The sequence below is a fragment of the Pan paniscus genome, chromosome X (genome assembly GCF_029289425.2).
Source record: "Pan paniscus chromosome X, NHGRI_mPanPan1-v2.0_pri, whole genome shotgun sequence".
In the NCBI taxonomy this organism is placed as follows: domain Eukaryota; kingdom Metazoa; phylum Chordata; class Mammalia; order Primates; family Hominidae; genus Pan; species Pan paniscus.
The window spans coordinates 42,916,182-42,936,223 of record NC_073272.2 but is presented as its reverse complement, the minus strand read 5'-3'; the positions used below and the strand labels follow the sequence as shown (position 1 = coordinate 42,936,223).

General features: G+C 49.5%; 1 long non-coding RNA gene across 1 annotated transcript; it reads right to left on the bottom strand.

Annotated features, from left to right (window-relative positions):
• Positions 1–11,642: 11,642 nt before the first annotated feature.
• On the bottom strand, positions 11,643–17,314 carry LOC130541167 (uncharacterized). The gene is made up of 2 exons (XR_008955213.1): positions 12,543–17,314; positions 11,643–12,337 (listed from the first exon to the last, which is right to left on the bottom strand). It is a non-coding gene; the product is annotated as an uncharacterized LOC130541167 (long non-coding RNA).
• Between the last annotated feature and the right edge of the window lie 2,728 nt (positions 17,315–20,042).

Here is a 20,042-nt window from a genome sequence, read left to right as displayed (position 1 = left end):
ACATTCTTGCCAGGCGCAGTGGCTCACATCTGTAATCCCAGCACTTTGGGAGGGTGAGGCGGGTGGATTGCCCAGGAGTTTGAGACCAGCCTGGCCAACATGGCAAAACCTCATCTCCACTAAAAATACAAAAATTAGCCAGGCATGGTGGCAGATGCCTGTAATCCCAGCTACTAGGGAGGCTGAGGCAGGAGAGTTGCTTGAAGCCGAGAGGCAGAGATTGCAGTGAGCCGAGATTGCATCACTGCACTCCAGCCTGAGTGACAGAGTGAGACACTGTCTCAAAAAAAAAAAAAAAAAAAAAAGGAATACATTCTTGTGGAGACAACCCAAATGATGTCCATGGGTAAACAAGTGCGATACATCTATACAATGGAATATTATTCAGGCTTAAAAAGGAAGGACTTTTTTTTTTTTTTTTTTTGAGACAGGGTCTCACTGTCACCCAGGCTGGAGTACAGTGGCACAATCACAGCTCACTGCAGCCTTGACCTCCCGGTCTCAAGTAATCCTGCCACCTCAGCCTCCCAAGTAGCTGGGACCACAGGCATGCACCATCACACCCAGCTAATTTTTGTATTTTTAATTTTTGTTTATTTTTTGTAGAAAATAAATTTTGTAGGAAGGAAATTCTGACACATGCTACAACATAGGTGAAACATAGATATTCTACTAAGTGAAAGAAGCCAGACACAAAAGGACACATATTGTGAGTCCACTTATCTGAGGTCTCTAGAATAGTTAGGTTCATAGAGACAGAAAATGGAATGGTGGTTGTCAGCAGCTAGTGGGGAGGGGAAAATAGGGAATTAGTGTTTAAGGGATACAAAATTTCAGTTTGGGAAGATGAAAAGGTTCTAGAGATGGATGGTCATGATGGTTGCACAACAATGTGAATGTACTGAATGCCACTGAACTGGACAAGTAAAAATGGTTAAAATGGTAAATTAAAAATTTTTTCTATTTTTAATTTTTTTTCTTTTTTTTTTCTTTTTTTTTGAGACGGTGTTTCGCTCTTGTTGCCCATGCTGGAGTGAAATGGTGTGATCTTGGCTCACTGCAACCTCCACCTCCTGGGTTCAAGTGATTCTCCTGCTTCAGCCTCCCAAGTAGCTGGAATTACAGGCGTGCGCCAACATGCCCCGCTAATTTTGTATTTTTAGTAGAGACGGGGTTTCTCTATGTTGGTCAGGCTGGTCTCAAACTCCCGATCTCAGGTGATCCACCCACCCGCCTCGGCCTCCCGAAGTGCTGGGATTACAGGCGTGAGCCACCACGCCTGGTCTGATTTTTTTTTTTTTTTAAAGAAGTCTTGCTCTGTCGCCCAGGCTACAGTGTAGTGGCACAATCTTGGCTCACTGCAACCTCTGCCTCCTGGGTTCAAGCGATTCTCCTGCCTCAGCCTCCCAAGTAGCTGAGATTACAGATGCACACCACCACGCCTATCTATCTATAGAAAGGATCTTTCCACATAGTTTGTGGGGCTTTTGGCTTTTTTTTCTGAGACTGAGTCTCGCTCTATCGCCCAGGCTGGAGTGCAGTGGCATTATCTTGGCTCGCTGCAACCTCCGACTCCCAGGTTCATGTGATTCTCCTGCCTCAGTCTCCTGAGCAGCTGGGATTACAGGCGTGCACCACTACGCCCAGCTAATTTTTGTATTTTTAGTAGAGACGGGGTTTCACCATGTTGGCCAGGCTGGTCTCAAACTCCTGACCTCAAGTGATCCGCTCACCTCAGCCTCCCAAATTGCTGGAATTACATGCGTGAGCTACCATTCCCAGCCTTTCCACATAGTTTGAATGTCTGACAATAAGCATGTAATCTTGCAATAATAAGATAACTAAAGGTGGAAAAAACTAAACAGAGAAGGATGTCATGTGACAGATAAGCATAAAAAGTGCTGGGGCTCTGGCTGAAAGCCACCTCAGGGGAGGGTTTTCCTTCTTCAGAGCAGGGGCTCTGCTTTCTCGTAAATCCCTGGGGATGACTGAGAAGCAGACGAAAGGTTAGGGCTCCGGAGGAAGCTAACTCCTAGCAACCTCTGCCCATTCTCCCCCTTGAGCAAAGGGACCTTGGAGGCTGGCAGTGAACACAGGAGATGCACCCTGCATCCAGTCCCACCTACCGCCACACACACCTAGGGCCTGGCCAGGGGTCTAAGATGGCCAAGTGCACAGCAGCTAAGACACACACAAGCAGAGGCCCTTGAGAGGTGGGCACCTTGCTGGAGAGCACAGGCCAGGCCTCATCTGGACAGCAACTTCCCCACCCCACCGGGGACAGTCCCATTCAGACATTCTGCGTTGCAGGGAGAAGCCAGCACGGTCCAGGGGACTGCGAGGGAACTGGCATCTGAAATGTTCATTCCTCTGCTTTGCTCCCAGGTTGCTAGGGTAGAATCCATAAACGCGCTGACTGGCTTCATTACTGATTAATAAGTTCCAGCTCTATGCCTGACAATCCCAGGCGGCTCCCTGCTTTTCCTAAGAGCAGGTTCAAAGCCGTGGCTCTCCCCCAGCCCCAGGCTCCTACAGATCAGTTCACTGGGGCCTCCTCTTCCCAGGCCTGGTGAACTGGCCTTGCCTTCACCTCTGGGGGTGTGTGTGTGTGTGTGTGTGTGTGTGTGTTTGTGTCTCCATGTGCCCATCAGATCCTTCCTGAAGCAAACTGGCTGAGTGGTCATGCACCTTCCCAAGGCTGACCTAGCCCTTGAACGCATCCTACTCATTCCCTGTCTCTTGGGTGTTTCTTGATTTCCCATGTCCCTCTTACGTTTTCTTTCTCTCTTTCACCAGATATCACTGTCACAGGCTGTAAACAGGATCCGTATCTCCCCTGTCCTTGAAAAAAATCAAACCCAAATAATGTCCTTAGTACAGCCTCTCTCCTTCCTGTGACCCAAACCACTGACAGCTGTCACATAACTCTATTACAAGTCTCCCCAGCACCTCCCAGGCATTCTGTTTTTTAAAAATTAATTTGTATTAAATAGAGATGGTCTCTATTTAATAAACATTAGCGTCTCTTTATGCTGCCCAGGCTGATCATGAGCTCCCAGCCTTAAGCAATCCTCCTGCCTTGGCCTCCCAGAGCACTGGGATTACAGGTGTGAGCCACCACATCTGGCCTGATCTGCTATCACTCTAGATTACATTTGTCTTCTCTACAGTCAGATAGAAATCTAATCATGTAGTATATATTATTTTGTATCTTGTGTTTTTGCTCAATGTGTGTTTTTTTCAGACGGAGTCTTACTGTAGCACCCAGGCTGGAGTGCAGGAGCACGACCTCGGCTTACTGCAACCTCGATCTCCTGGACTCAAGTGATTCTCCTGCCTCAGCCTCCCAAGTTGCTGGGATTACAGGCTCACGTCACCACACCTGGGTAATTTTTGTGGTTTTAGTAGAGACAGGGTTCACCATGTTGGCCAGGCTGGTCTTGAACTCTTGACCTCAAGTGATCCACCTGCCTCAGCCTCCCAAAGTGCTGGGATTACAGGCATGAGCCACCATGCCTGGCCAATTTTTGTATTTTTTTGTAGAGATGGGATTTCACCATGTTGTCTAGACTGGTCTCAAACTCCTGGGCTCACGCAATCTGCCCACCTCGACCTCTCAAAGAGGCACTTTCTTTTTTTCTTTTCTTTACTTTTTTTTTTTTTTTTTTTGAGACAGAGTTTTGCTGTTGTTGCCCATGCTGGAGTGCAGTGGCGCGATCCCGGCTCACTGCAACTTCCGCCTCCCGGGTTCAAACCATACTCCTGCCTCAGCCTCCTGAGTAGCTGGGATTACAGGCGTCCACCACCACGCCCAGCTAATTTTTTGTATTTTTAGTAGAGATGGGGTTTCACCATGTTGGCCAGGCTGGTCTGGAACTCCTGACCTCAGGGATCCACCCGCCTCGGCCTCTCAAAATGCTGGAATTACAGGCGTAAGCCACCGCATCCAGCCCCACTTTTTTTTTTTTTTCTAAACAGCTTTATAATTTACATACTGCTGGCCGGGCGAAGTGCCTCGCGCTTGTAATCTGAGCACTTTGGGAGTCCGAGGCAGGTGGATCGCTTGAGGTCAGGAACTCGAGACCAGCCTGACCAGCATGGCGAAACCCCATCTCTACTAAAAGTACAAAAATTAGCCAGGCGTGGTGGTGGGCGCCTGTAGTCCCAGCTACTAGGGAGGCTGAGGCAGGAGAATCACTTGAACCCGGGAGGCGAGGCTGCAGTGAGCCGAGATCATGCCACTGCACTCCAGCCTGGGAGACAGAGCAAGACTCTGTCTTTAAAAAACAAAAAACAAAAAAAACCCATACAATCCACCCATTTAAAGTGTATAATTATGTTGTTTTAGTATTTTCACAGATGTTTGCAACTATCACCACTTCAGTTTCTTTTTGTCCCATAAACTTTCTGAAAATTGGACCCTTGAAATATTATGGAATAACTCTAGAAATCAGATTCTCTCCCCCTCCAGGGTGCATTGTGTTACTACTGTCTATTCTTGTTTGCTTCTGAACTAATTCTGTGTGTTCTTTGTCATGTGTGGCCACTGAAGTCCACTGGGTTAGCTTAGTGGTCAGCTAATGAATGGATTGAGATTTCCTTAAGTATTTGGAAACCATAAGTCTCCCAGTCTTTGCTGGTCTTTACTGTGGGTTTTTGGAGCAAACCTTCAAACTCAGCCAGGCAGCTGACAACCCTACCTTAGCCTTCACGTCCTGCTTGCACAGAGCATCAGGGTTCCCCATTGAGAGCCCTCCTGTTGTAAATAAAGGAGCTGGGGAGACCAAATTATTGTGTGGGAAGTTTGCTTAGCAAAATGGTAGACATGCCTAACTGATCCCCTTTCTCCCCTTCTCTCTTATTAACAGTCCCCCTATGTTATTGGGGACAGAATTGTGCCCAGACAAGAAAATGATGTTTCCCAGCCTCCCTTGCAGCTGAGTGGGGACAACCATTGAGATGTAAGTGAAAGTTGATGGATGGTGTTGAGAGGTGACAGCATGCTGGCAGCCCTCACAGCCCTCACTCACTCTCTGCGCCTCCTCGGCCTCAGCGCCCACTCTGGCCATGCTTGAGGAGCCCTTCAGCCCACTGCTGCACTGTGGGAGCCCCTTTCTGGGCTGGCCGAGGCCGAGGCCGGCTCCCTCAGCTTGCGGGGAGGTGTGGAGGGAGAGGCGCGGGCGGGAACCAGGGCTGCATGGGGCACTTGCAGGCCAGCGTAAGCTCTGGGTGGGCGTGGGCTCGGTGGGCCCACTGTCTGAGCGGCCGGCTGGCACTGCCAGCCCCGGGCAGTGAGGGGCTTAGCACCTGGGCCAGCAGCTGTGGAGGGTGCGCTGGGTCCCCCAGCAGTGCCGGCCCACCTTGGAGCTAAGGCAAATTCTCGCCGGGCCTCAGCTGCCTCCCCGCGGGGCAGGGCTCGGTACCCGCAGCCTGCCATGCCTGAGTCTCCTCCCCCCAGCCCCGTGGGCTCCTGCACAGTCCGAGCCTCCCCTAGGAGCACCACCCTCTGCTTCTCGGCGCCTGGTCCCATCGACCGCCCATGGGCTAAGGAGTGTGGGCACAGGGCGCAGGACTGGCTGGCAGCTCCACCTGTGGCCCTGGTGCGGGATCCACTAGGTGAAGCCAGCTGGGCTCCTGAGTCTAGTGGGGACTTGGAGAACCTTTATGTCTAGCTAAGGGATTGTAGATACACCAATCAGCACTCTGTGTCTAGCTCAAGGTTTGTAAACACACCAATCAGTACCCTGTGTCTAGCTCAAGGTTTGTAAATGCACCAATCAGCCCTCTGTATCTAGCTAATCTGGTGGGGACTTGGAGAACATTTACGTCTAGCTAAGGGATTGTAAACACACCAATCAGCACTCTGTGTCTAGCTCAAGGTGTGTAAATGCACCAATCAGTGCTCTGTGTCTAGCTGATCTGGTGGGGACTTGAAGAACCTTTATGTCTAGCTAAGGGATTGTGAATGCACCTATCAGCACTCTGTGTCTAGCTCAAGGTTTGTAAATGCACCAATCAGTGCTCTGTGGGGACTGGGAGAACTTTTGTGTCTAGCTCAGGGATTGTAAACACACCAATCAGCACCCTGTCAAAATGGACCAATCAGCGCTCTGTAAAATGGACCAATCAGCAGGATGTGGGTGGGGCCAGATCAGGGAATAAAAGCAGGCTGCCCAAGCCCGCAGTGGAAACCTGCTCCCCTTTTACACTGTGTGAGCCATCACGCCCAGCCTAATGCATTGCTTTTAATTACTGCATGATAGAGGTCCAGGATTGGACCAGGCACGGTGGCTCATGCTTGTAATCCCAGCATTTTGGGAGGCTGAGGTGGGCGGATCACTTGAGGTCAGGAGTTCCAGACCAGCCTGTCCAACATGGCAAAACCCCGTCTCTATTAAAAATACAAAAATTAGTTGGACGTGGTGGCATGCGCCTGTAATCCCAGCTACTGGGGAGGCTGAGGCAGGAGAATCGCTTGAACCTGGGAGGCGGAGGTTGCAGTGTGCCAAGATCGCGCCACTGCAGTCTGGGTGACAAAACCAAACTCCGTCTCAAAAAAAAAAAAAAAAAAAAAGGTCTAGGATTCTAGGATGGGCATCTACCTATCCACAGTCCCTGAGACAGGCAACCTAATCGCCTGGGGATCCCTGCCATTACAAACAACACTGCAGTGACCATCTTGTGCACATTCTTCATGGGCCCATGGAAAACAGGTTGTGCAGAAAAGAATGGACACAGCAGGCCTGGCTGTCCTCCTGAGAAAGGCCTGCGTACCAGGGTGGCCCTTGGCTGGTGTCTGGGAACTTGGATTTGGGAGGGTTCTCACCCTTCCCTAACAGATAATAGTGGCTCACTGGGCCTAAACTGTTTATTTTTATTTTTATTTTGAGACAGGGTCTCGCTCTGTCACCCAGGCTGGAATGCAGTCACAGCTCACTGCAGCCTCAACCTCCTGGGCTCAAGCAATCCTCCCACCTCAGCCTCCCAAATAGCTCGGACTACAGGTATGAGCTACCATACCCAGCTACTTTTTAAAAATTTTGTAGAGATGCGGGTCTCGCCATGTTGCCCAGGCTGGTCTCAAACTCCTGAATTCAAGCAATCTGCCTGCCTCAGCCTCCCAAAGTGCTGGGATTACAGGCATGAGCCACCACGCCCTGCCACAGTTCCTCTTTTGTAATCTGCTGAGCTCCATTGTGATGCTTCTGCCCTGTCCTGCCTGGAATGCCGCTCCCTCCCTTCCCTCACTTTTCTGATGGCTTCTTCAAAAACTGAATTCACTATTCACCTACAGACATTCCCACCACCTTGAGGAAGGTGGGGTGTCACTGCCAAAGTGAAAGACAGGCGGTACCACCTACCATTAAGAAAGAGGCGGCCGGGCGCGGTGGCTCACGCCTGTAATCCCAACACTTTGGGAGGCAGAGGCAGGCGGATCATGAGGTCAGGAGATTGAGGCCATCCTGGCTAACACAGTGAAACCCTGTCTCTTCTAAAAATACACAAAATTAGCCGGGCGTAGTGGCACGTGCCTGTAGTCCCAGCTACTCAGGAGGCTGAGGCAGGAGAATCGCTTGATCCTGGTAGGCAGAGGTTGCAGTGAGCCGAGATTGTGCCACTGCACTCCAGCCTGGGCAACAGAGCGAGACTCCATCTCAAAAACAAAACAAAACAAAAGAAAAAAAAAAAGAAGAAGAAGAAAGAGGCACACCAGCCTGGGCAACATACAGCAAAATCTGTCTCTACAAAAAATAAAAAATCAGCTGGGTGTGGTGGCATGTGCCTGTACTCCCAGCTACTCAGGAGGCTGAAGCAGGAGGATTGCTTGAGCCCAGGAGGACAAGGCTGCAGTGAGCCGTGTTTGTGCCAGTGCACTCCAGCCTGGGCAACAGAGTGAGACCTTGCCTCAAAAAAAAGGAAGAGGCACAATGTTTGGTGTCATTGGATTTTGGAGGCAGCACACACCCTATTCTAATGAGCTACTCTGACCCAATTGCCCAGTAGACCAGAGATTGCCAGTTCTGAGCAACTGACAGCTCTGCAGTCCAGGCTTTGGTACAAGCTGCTCTGCCACTTTGGCCGATAATACTTGAAAAGTCTTTGGCAAATAGCTGGGCGGTGGCTCACACCTGTAATCCCAGCACTTTGGGAGGCTGAGGTGGGCGGATTACCTCAGGTCAGTAGTTCAAGACCAGCCTGGCCAACATGGTGAAACCCCGTCTCTACTAAAAATACAAAAATTAGCTGGGTGCAGTGGCACCTGCCTGTAATCCCAGCTACTCCGGAGGCTGAGGTGGGAGAATCGTTTGAACCTGGGAGGTGGAGGTTGCAGTGAGCCAAGATCGCGCCACTGCACTCCAGCCTGGGTGACACAGCGAGACTCCGTCTCAAAAAAAAAAAAAAAAAGAAAAAGAAAAGTCTTTGGCAAATAGACTTGGAGCCCCCACAATCCAAGATAAGAGAATCACACACAGACCCCCAGGGTCCGTGGTCAGTCAGGACATCTGCAGCAAATTGTTTTAGCTTCCCGTTGGATGCCTGATCATGGAACATCTTCAAAACTTGGTTCACCACTACTTTTAGGGGCCTTTCCATAGATAACTACATCATACACTCTGTGGCCTCAACTTTCTTGGACTGAATGTGTGCTTTATTAAACAAGACTTGTAGCCATTTGCCTTGCTAAGTGATCCACCTGTGTTGACTTTGTCTCCCAACTAGTATGTGATATTGAGCAAGTTAACTAAATCTTGAAAAATGAGAATAAGCCAGACACAATGAAGCAGACCCATAGTCCCAGCTACTCCAGAGGACGAGGCAGAAGAATTGTGGGACCCCGTCTCTAAGAAAATAATAATAATAAATGCCGGGTGCGGTGACTCATGCCTGTAATCCCAGCACTTTGGGAGGCCGAGGCGGGCAGATCACCTGAGGTCGGGAATTAGAGACCAGCCTGACCAACATGGAGAAACCTCGTCTCTACTAATAATACAAAATTAGCCAGGCGTGGTGGCGCATGCCTGTAATCCCAGCTACTCGGGAGGCTGAGGCAGGAGAATCGCTTGAACCCAGGAGGTGGAGGTTGCGGTGAGCCGAGATCGTGCCATTGCACTCCAGCCTGGGCAACAAGAGCAAAACTCCATCTCAAAAAAAAAAAAAAAAAAAGAAAGACAGAAAATAATAACAACAACAACAACAATAATAATAATAAAAGTGCTAGACTGGGTGCAGTGGCTCACGCCTCTAATCCTAACACTTTGGGAGGCTGAAGCAGGAAGATGGTTTGAGCCCAGGAGTTCGAGACCAGCCTGGGCAACATAGTGAGACCCTCATCTCTGCAAAACATCAAAAATTAGCCAGGTGTGGTGGCACGTGTCACCTGTACTCCCAGCTACTCAGTAGGCTGAGGTGGGAGGATCACTTGAGCCCAGGATGTTGAGGCTGCAGTGAGCCATGATCATGCCACTGCACTCCAGCCTGGGTGACGAGTGAGACTCTGTCAAAAAAAAAAAAAAAAAAAAAAGAGGTAAATAAATAAAAATAAAGCCCTTAGAAAGGTGCCTGGAGACTGGGCGCGGTAGCTCATGCCTGTAGTCCCAGCATTTTGGGAGGCCGAAGCAGGTGGATCACCTGAGGTCAGGAGTTCAAGACCAGCCTGGGCAACATGGTGAAACCCCGTCTCTACTAAAAATACAAAAATTAGCTGGATGTGGTGGCAAGTGCCTGTAATTCCAGCTACTCAGGAGACTAAAGCACGAGAATCATTTGAACCCGGGAGGTGGAGGTTGCAGTGAGCCGAGATCGCACCACTATACTCCAGCCTGGGCGACAGAGAGAGACGCCATCTCAAAAAAATTAAATTAAAAAAAGGAAGGTGCCTGGAACATTTTCAACAGTCAGTACATTTAAACTGCTGTTGCTGTTATTATGGCTGATGGGAGAGGGTTGCAGAGACAGAGTGGGGATTAAGTGAGAGAAACACCTGCCAATGGCACAATGATTATGACCTCCGGAGAAATAAGGAGGCGATGAGTGTTTGCAGGTGCTCCTGCAACAGGGCTCCATGGCTTTGCTTCAACGCAGGGCACCGCTGGACTCTCGTCACGGCAGATGGAATCACGCTGCCAGGGCAGAGGGGAGCAGCCCTCAGAACCGTGCCATGAGTGTCAGGTCACAGGGTCGTGGCCATCCTTGGGTGAGGAAACCGCTTTTCTGCGCATGCTTCCCCAGGTGTTTAAAACTCTCTCTGGAAGATGAATCAGAGAACGCTTTAGACAGGTTGCACTATGGCTGGAAATAGAAATGCCGGGATCTCTCATTTCAAGTTTTCCACAAATGTTAATTTCCTTTTTCTGAAAGGAAAAACACTTGATTCTAATTTTTTTGTAGGCCTGAAATGAGATTTTTCCTCAATTGGAAGATGTGTTGTACCGTGTATGTACCATACACTAAATGAGAGAAGGGTTGGGAAAACGTGAGCAGGAAACTTTTACTGCAAAAGTAAAAGGAATTACTAAGCGAAAGCCAATCTGAAAAGGCTGCATACTGTATGATTCCAACTATATGGCATTCTGGAAAAAGCAAGACTATGGAGAAGGTGAAAAATAATTCAGCAGCTGCCAGGTGTTGTGGGGAGGGGGGATGAATAGGTGAAGCACAGCGGATTTGTAGGGCAGTGAAAATACTCCATATGACACTATAATGGTGGATGTGTGGCATTATGCATTAGTCCAAACCCACAGAATGTACCATAGCAACAGTGAACCCTGATGTCAGCTGTGGCTCCTGGGTGATAATGATGTGTCCATGCAGGCTCATCTGGAGGGGGATGCTGCTGGGGGGAGGTTGTGCTTGTGCAGGGGCAGCGGGGAATATGGGAAATCTCTGCACCTTCCTCTCAGTTTTGCTGTGAACCTAAAACTGCTCGAAAAAAATAAAGTCTATTTAAAAAAAAAAAAGTAAAATGAGAAAGCAAACTTGGTTTTGAGGGCATATTATTTAGAACTCTGCTGGGTGCAAGTAACAGAAGTTTCTAGCTCACTGAGCCCCAGAAGGACGTTATAGGTCATGGGTGCCTCGGGAACCGGAAGACAGGGATGGTTACAGATGCTGGGAGGATGCTGCAGTGAGGCGGAAGGCAGAATCCCTGTGGCCTCTCTCTCCCCAGCTCCCCTGTTTACACAGGATGATCTCCCGCTTTCCATAGACACTGTTTTCCCTTTCTGTACCCCAATCCTAAATTCCTGGGCAAGGGGACGCTGGTGGCCCAGTGCTTGGGGCAGGTGCCTGCTCCCAGCCCCAGCAGCTCTGGTCATGGTGGGTGGAGGTCCGGGTATGGTTCAACGGAAGCTGCCTGCAGCGCAAACCTACAAGGAAGTGAATGTGTGTGTTGGGTGGGGCAGGGCGCTTTCAGGGGGCCCTAGTTTTGTAATAGTCGTGCCCCCATCCCCACCCCAGCAGGAATATTGTGTTAGCTCCTGGCTGAACTAGGCCCCACTTTCTGTGCTTGCTGCTGACACCCACTTTCCTTTTGATTTAAGGCCGTTGCAGGGCTCCGCTTTGGAGCGGGCATTGGAGGAATTCTTTGACCACCAAGCAGCCTCCATACCTCCCTCTTACATAACAGAGCCACCGAGAGGCTGTTTGCATTCTGCCTGCTTTCTCTTTTTCCGTTGCTAGTAGTTTATTTATTAATTAGTGTGCAAAAAATAAAAACGAGGTAATAACCTTATTTATGTGCTAGTCCACGTGTTCAGTGTGCTCATTTTTTCTGCAGCCTGGCATCGGGAACCGGAACGTTTGGCCCCAGGAGAGGGGGCCGGGACCCTGGGTGCCAGAATCTTACAGTGCGGAGGCGACAGGCCAACGCAGTTCGTTCCTTTTCCTCCCTCCCTCTCTTCTTCTCCCCGCCACCTTCCTCCCTCCCTCCTGCCTCCTCTCTCCCTCCTCCCTCACCCCCTCCTCCCTCCGCGGGTTCTGGGCGTCCTTGGAAGGAAAGGAGAGTGGCCTCGAGGTCGGAGAACTCGCAGCAGTCATGGCAAACATCGCTGGGAAGCGGGACAGGATCCCCGGGAGGTTGAAACTCGGGTTCCAGGCGGCCTCTGGTGGCGATCACGGAGGGTGTGCCTCCCGGTCCCGCCCCTCACCCCGCAGCCGGGGACCCTCAGCCACCTCCCGGGCGGGCCACCCCGCCGGGGTCTGCTCTGGCCGCTGTCCCCCCTCATCATTTGCCACGAGCCCCTTCACTTCAGCGGTGCACGCGGGGCCATCTCCGCTTCCACAGTGTGGTGTTTAAATCCGCAACGATCACAGCCCAGCGGGGGACTCAGCAGGGAACCTGGGCAAGATGGATGCAGGGATTCAACGACGGCCCGGTCTGGCCAAGCCAAGCTTCTGGCCCCTCCTACAGCGGTTTGTAATGGAGGCTGATCCGCCTTTTCCGTGGTTGCAGCGAGGGAGAGCCTTGTCGCACCTCGCAGCACCCCCACCCCCCTAACCCCCATCGTCCAGCAGGCGGGCCCCGGCTTTGCACAGTTACCAACCTGAGCAGCCCCGCAGCGCGGCACCCAGCCAGCAGGAGGGAGGGAGGGCCAAGGTGGCTCCCCGGGGAGGCTGGACGTCCTTGCCACCCCGGACTTGGGGACTGGGGGCTTCTGCACTGTTGGAATCCTGCCTGGGGGCACGAGCTGCCTTGAGAGAGGTTTCTGGATGTAGAGTCAGTTGGGCTCCCTCCCTGCCTTTTTTTTTTTTTTTTTTCACCTCCTGAGACATCCCGGAAATGTATAGATATCTGCAGCACTCCGGGATGAACTGGAGGGTATTGGGGGAGTCAAAATGGGACCCGGTGGGAAAAACATATATTTCATTTTCCGTATATTATGTAATCCTGTAAATAAAATTAAATACATTTTAAGCTGGGGTGGTGCTTTCTGTAACTGAATGAAAAGCACCTCCAAGGCTTCAACTTCAAGAGAAAAAAAGGAAAAGGAGGAAATTTTAAAAAAAAGTTAACTAGGGGCCGGGCGCGGTGGCTCACGCCTGTAATCCCAGCACTTTGGGAGGCCGAGGCGGGCGGATCACGAGGTCAGGAGATCGAGACCATCCTGGCTAACACGTGACTATCTCTACTAAAAATACAAAAAATTAGCCGAACGTGGTGGCGGGCGCCTGTAGTCCCAGCTACCCGGGAGGCTGAAGCGGAAGAATGGCGTGAACCCGGGAGGCGGAGCTTGCAGGGAGGCGGAGCTTGCAGTGAGCCGAGATCACACCACTGCACTCCAGCCTGGGCGACAGAGCGAGGCTCCGTCTCAAGAAAAAAAAAAAAAAAAAAAAAAAGTTAACTAGGTAAAAATTTAAAAACAAAAAGCAACATAAAAAGAAAATTAAATACAGACTATTAGGAAAGGTGTGAAATACCAAGCATGTGTATAACATTTTCTAATGAAATCTTTCCAACCCCCTGTTTTGCTTTTTTAACTTTTTATTATGAGAAATTTCGAACATACATAAAAGTAGATAAGTAGATAACAAATCCTCACCTTCAACAATGACCAATGTAGGCCAGGTGTGGTGGCTCACGCCTGTAATCCCAGCACTTTGGGAGACTGAGGCAGGCCGATTACTTGAGCCCAGGAGTTCGAGACCAGCCTGGGCAACATAGCGAGACCACCCCCCCATCTCTATAAAACAATTTAAAAATTAGCTGGGCATGGTGGCACGTGTCTGTAGTCTCACCTACTCAGGAGGCTGAGGTGGGAGGATCACTTGAGTCCAGGAGGTTGCAGTGAGCTGTGAGCTTGCCACTTCAACAAAGCAAGACTATGTCTTAAAAAAAAAATTACCAATGTAGGGCCAATTTTTTTCACCTATATCCTCACCTACTCCCCCCCATTATATATTTTCATTTAATTAATTTTATTTATTTATTTATTTTTATTTATTTTTTTTTTTGAGACGGAGTTTCGCTCTTGTTGCCCAGGCTGGAGTGCAATGGCATGGTCTTGGCTCACCACAACCTCCGCCTCCCGGGTTCAAGAGAGTCTCCTGCCTCAGCCTCCCGAGTAGCTGGGATTACAGGCATGCTCCACCACGCCCGGCTAATTTTGTATTTTTAGTAGAGATGGGGTTTCTCCATGTTGATCAGGCTGGTCTCAAACTCCCGACCTCAGGTGATCCGCCCACCTCGGCCTCCCAAAGTGCTGGGATTACAGGCGTGAGCCACCGCGCCTGGCATATTTTTATTTTTTAATGATACGATAAATTGAGCTTGTGCTTTAGTTAAGGCTTGGCTGTATAACAAGCCACCCCAAAACTTAGTGGCCCAAAGCAACAATAGTTTACTATTTCTTACGATTCCAGTGATTGGATTGGGCAGTTCCTCTGCCAGTTTTGACTGGAGTTCCTCCTAAAATGTCTAAGATCGCCCCTCATCCTCTAATAGGCTAGATGAGCCTCCTTATATGGCACCTAGAGTTTTCTAAGAGAATCAAGGCAGAAGCTTCAAACTTACTGACCTGTAAGAGTCCTGAGTCATTCCTGCCCCATTCTATTAACCAAAGCAAGTTGCAAAGCCAGCCCAGACTAGAGAGGTGAAGGGAGAATGGAGAGGGGGAGAAATAAGCCTCAGTGATGGACGGGACGAATGAATGGCAGAGATTGCACAATGGTATGCACATTAGGATGAGAGGAATTTGTGGCTTTTTTTTTTTTTTTTTTTTTTTGATACAGAGTCTGGCTCTGTCACCCAAGCTGGAGTTCAGTGGTATGATCTTGGCTCATTGCAACCTCTGCCTCCTGAGTTCAAGCCATTCTCCTACCTCAGCCTCCTGAGTAGCTGGGATTACAAGTGCACGCCACCACGGCTAATTTTTGTATTTTTAGTAGAAACGAGGTTTCACCATGTTGGCCAAGCTGGTCTCGAACTCCTGACCTCAAGTGATCCGCCTGCCTCAGCCTCCCAAAGTGCTGGGATTACAGGCGTGAGCCACTGCACCCGGCCAATAGCCTTTCAACAATCTATTGTAGTTTGCTTCCATCAACATAACTTTTCTTTCTTTCTTTCTTCCTTCCTTCCTTCCTTTTCTTTTGAGATGGGGGTCTCACTCTGTTGCCCAGGCTGGAGTGCAGTGGTGCCATTATAGCTCACTGCAGCCTCAAACTCCTAGGTTCAAGTGATCCTCCTGCCCCAGCCTCCCGAGTAGCTGGGACTACCCATGCAGCATCGCACCTGACTAAATTTTAAAATTTTTGTACAGATGGAGTCTCACTATGTTTCCCAGGCTGTTCTCAAAATCCTGGCCTCAAGTGATCCTCCCACCTTGGCCTCCCAAAATGTTGGGATTACAAGCATGAGCCACCACACCCAACCCATAACTTTTCCTTTTAATAAACTTTATATATATAAATAAATTAATTTTTTTTTGAGATGGAGTTTCACTCTTGTTGCCCAGGCTAGAATGCAATGGTGCAATCTTGGCCTCCTGGATTCAAGCGATTCTCCCGCCTCAGCCTCCGAGTAGCTGGGATTACAGGCATGCACCACCACACCTGGCCAATTTTGTATTTTTAGTAGGGACGGGGTTTCTCCATGTTGGTCAGGCTGGTCTCTAACTCCTGACCTTAGGTGATCCGCCCACCTCGGTCTCTCAAAGTGCTGGGATTACAGGTGTGAGGCACCGTGCCCGGCCTTTAATTTTATTTATTTATTTATTTTTATTTTTATTTTTTGAGGCCGAGTCTTGCTCTGTCGCCCAGGCTAGAGTGCAATGGTAGGATCTCAGCTCACTGCAATCTCCACCTCCCAGATTCAAGCAATTCTAATTCTTCTGCCTCAGCCTCCCAAGTAGCTGGGATTGCAGGTGCCCACTATCATGCCTGGCTAATTTTTGTATTTTTAGTGGAGACAGGGTTTTGCCATGTTGGCCAGGCTGGTCTTGAACTCCTAGCCTGAAGTGATCTGCCCACCTCAGCCTCCCAAAGTGCTGGGATTACAGGTGTGAGCCACCATGCCCAGCCAAACTATACACACGCACACACACACACACACACACACACATATATATATATATTTTTGAGACGGAGTCACTCTGTTGCCCAGGCTGGAGTGCAGTGGCATGATCTCAACTCACTGCAACCTCCACCTCCCGGGTTCAAGTGATTCTCCTGCCTCAGCCTCCCGGGTAGCTAGGATTACAGGCGCACACCACTGTGCCCAGCTAATTTTGTTTTTTTGTTTTTTTTTTTTTTTTTTGAGGCAAAGTCTCATTCTTGTTGCCCAGGCTGGAGTGCAATGACGCGATCTCGGCTCACAGCAACCTCCGCCTCCTGGGTTCAAGCAAGTCTCCTGCCTCAGCCCCTGAGTAGCTGGGATTACAGGCATGTGCCACCATGCCCGGCTAGTTTTGGTATTTTTAGTAGAGACGGGGTTTCACCATGTTGGTCAGGGTGGTCTCAAACTCCTGACCTCAGGTGATCCACCCGCCTTGGCCTCCCAAAGTGCTGGGATTACAGGTGTGAGCCACCGCGCCTGGCCATGCCCAGCTAATTTTTGTACTTTTAGTAGAGATGGGTTTCACCATGTTGGCCAGGCTGGTTTCGAACTCCTGACCTCAGGTGATCTGCCCACCTCAGCCTCCCAAAGTGCTGGGATTACAGGTGTAAGCCACTGTGCCCAGCCAACTTTATATTTTTTAGAACAGTTTTAGTTTCATGGCAATAGTGGGCAGAAGATACAGAGATTTCCCATATACCCCCTTGACTCCCGACAGGTACAGCCTCCCCCATTATCAATATCCCCCACCAGAGTGGTATATTTGTTGCAATTGATGAACCTGCATCGACACATCATCATCACCCAGAGTCCACAGTTTACGTTAGGGTTTACTCTTGGTGTTATATATTCTGAGTTTGGACAAATGTATGATTATGTATGTCCAGCATCATAGTATTATACAGAGTATTTTCTCTTTTTCGTTGTTTTGTTTTGTTTATTTGAGACAGGGTCTCGCTCTGTTGCTCAGGCTGGAGTGCAGTGGTGCAATCATGGCTCACTGCAACCTCTGCCTCCTGGGCTTAGGTGGTCCTCCCAGCTCAGCCTCCCAAGTAGCTGGGACCACAGGCGCACATCACCATGCCCCACTAATTTTTCTGTTTTTTGTAGAGACGGGGTCTCGCCATGTTTCCCAAGCTGGTCTCACACTCCTGGGCTCAAGTAATGCTCCCACCTCAGCCTTCCAAAGTGGTGGGATTACAGGCATGAGCGAGTGTGCCCAGCCCAGAGTATTTTCACTGCCCTAAAGATCCCCTGTGGTCCAGCTGTTCATCCCTCCCTCCCGGCTAGCCCCTGGCAGCCAGTGATCTTCTTACTATCTCCACAGTTTTGCCCTTTCAAGAGTGTCACATAGAGTAGTTGGAATCGTACAGCACGTAGCCTCTTCAGATTGGCTTCCTTCACTTGATAGTATGCATTTAAGTTTCCTTCATGTCTTTTCATGGCTTGAGAGCTCATTTCTACTTAGTGCTAGTCCACTGTCTGGCTATACCACAGTTGTTTATTTATCCATTCACCTACTGAAGGACATCTTGGTTGCTTCCAAGCTTTGGCAATTATGAATAAAGCTGCTATAAACATCTGTGTGCAGATTTTTGTGTAGGCATAAGTTTTCCAGTCATTTGGGTAAACACCAAGGAGTGTAACAAAACTCTTTATATGAGGTTTTATGCTTGCAGTGGCAATTTCTGACCTGGACTTATGCTGAACTGCTGAACACTTCAAATACTTTTTTATTTTTTGAGACTTGAGTCTCGCTCTGCCGCCCAGGCTGGAGTGCAATGGCACGATCTCGGCTCACTGCAGTCACTGCCTCCCAGGTTCAAGCGATTCTCCTGCCTCAGCCTCCCGAGTAGCTAGGGCTACAGATGCACACCACCACACCCACCTAATTTTTGTATTTTTAGTAGAGACGGGGTTTTGCCATGTTGGCCAAGCTGGTCTCGAACTCCTGACCTCAGGTGATCCACCCACCTCAGCCTCCCAAAGTGCTGAGATTACAGGCGTGAGCCACCGCACCCAACCAACTTCAAATGCTTGATAGCTACCATCAAGGGGAAGTTGTGTTAGCACAAGTTAACGTTTAACATTTTTTATCATCCATTTACAATTTTGCAACAGTTGAAATTATATTTAAAGAACCTGGTAGCCAGGCATGGTGGCACGTGCCTGTAATCCCAGCTACTCAGGAAGCTGAGGCAGGAGAATCACTTGAACCCAGGAGGCAGAGGCTGCAGTGAGCCGAGATAGTACCACTGCACTTTGGCCTGGTCGACAGAGTGAGACCCTGTCCGGAAAAAACAAAAAAACTAAGAATCTGACAGCTCTTTCCTTTGTGGACAAGTGGAATGTTTACATTTCTTATGTAATGTGAATGGATTTTGAATCTGAACTATCTTTTCCTATTAGACATTTCAAAACAATGATGAAGGTCTAATTTGCAGAGGTACCTGCATTATGAGAGCAGCCGTGCTGCAGTTGGCTTGGGCACCATAAAATTACACACCAGCAGGCTGGGCGCGGTGGCTCACACCTGTAATCCCAGCACTTTGGGAGGCCAAGGTGGGTGGATCACCTGAGGTTGGGAGTTCGAGACCAGCCTGACCAACACAGAGAAACCCTGTCTCTACTAAAAAAATACAAAAATTAGCTGGGCGTGGTGGCACATGCCTGTAATCCCAGCTACTTGGGAGGCTGAGGCAGGAGAATTGCTTGAACCCAGTAGTGGAGGTTGCAGTGAGCCGAGATCGCACCATAGTACTCCAGCCTGGGCAAGAAGAGCGAAACTCCGTCTCAAAAAAAAAAAAAAAAATTACGTACCAGCCACAAAAAGACAGAGGTTTCTGATCTGTGTGGTGACGGTGTTTTAGGGCATGGTGTGGAGGTACCGCCCTACCAGGCCACCTCTTCCCATCCCTATCTGTTGGCTACACCTTGATCTGCCCTCAGCCTTTGGGAACCTGGAAGAACCTTCTGCCCCCGGCAGTTCTGTGGACCCTTGTCCATGATGAGAAGGGGCACTGAAATAGTGTCTAATGGCAGAGCCCTCCTTGGCCAGTTGGTCACTCGTGCTCACCACCTGTGGGGAGTGTGGGAGACACAGCCAGAGTCTACCACACTGGGTGCCCTCTTGAAACATCTAGAGTTGACTATTCCAGGGCCCCTGCCCTGCCACCCTGAGAACAGAGGGAATTGCCATCTCAGGGCTCCCTTAAGGACATGTTGGTTTTTTTGTTTTTCTTTTTTCTTTTTCTTTTCTTTTTTTTTTTTTTTTGAGATAGGATCTCACTCTGTCTCCCAGGCTGGAGTGCAGTGGTGCAATCCTGCAGCCTCAACCTCCCAAGCTCAAGTGATCCTCCCACCTCAGCCTCCCAAATAGCTGGGACCAAAGGTACGTGCCACTACACCCAGTTAATGTGTGTATTTTTTGTAGAGATAGGGTCTCACTATATGTATTAGTCTGCTTTCATGCTGCTGATAAAGACATACCAGAGACTGAGCAAGCTACAAAAGAAAGAGGTTTAATTGGACTTACAGTTCCACGTGGCTGGGGAAACCTCACAAGCATGGAGGAAGGCAAGGAGGAGCAAGTCACATCTTACGTGGATGGCAGCAGGCAAAGAGAGGTGCACATATGCAGGGAAACTCCCCTTTTTACAGCCATCAGATCTTGTGAGACTTATTCACTATCACGAGAACAGCATGGGAAAGACCTACCCCCATGATTTAGTTACCTCCCACGTCGGAATTCAAGATGAGATTTGGGTGGGGACACAGCCAAACCATATCACTATGTTGCCCAGGCTGGTCTCGAACTCCTGGGCTCAAGCTATCCTCCCACCTGGGCCTCCCAAAGTGCTGGGATTACAGGTGTGAGCCACCACGCCTAGCCTGTCATTTTCTTTTTAATCTTCTTTTTTTTTTTTTGAGACGGAGTCTCTCTCTGTCACCCAGGCTGGAGCGCAGTGGCGCGATGTCGGCTCAGTGCAAGCTC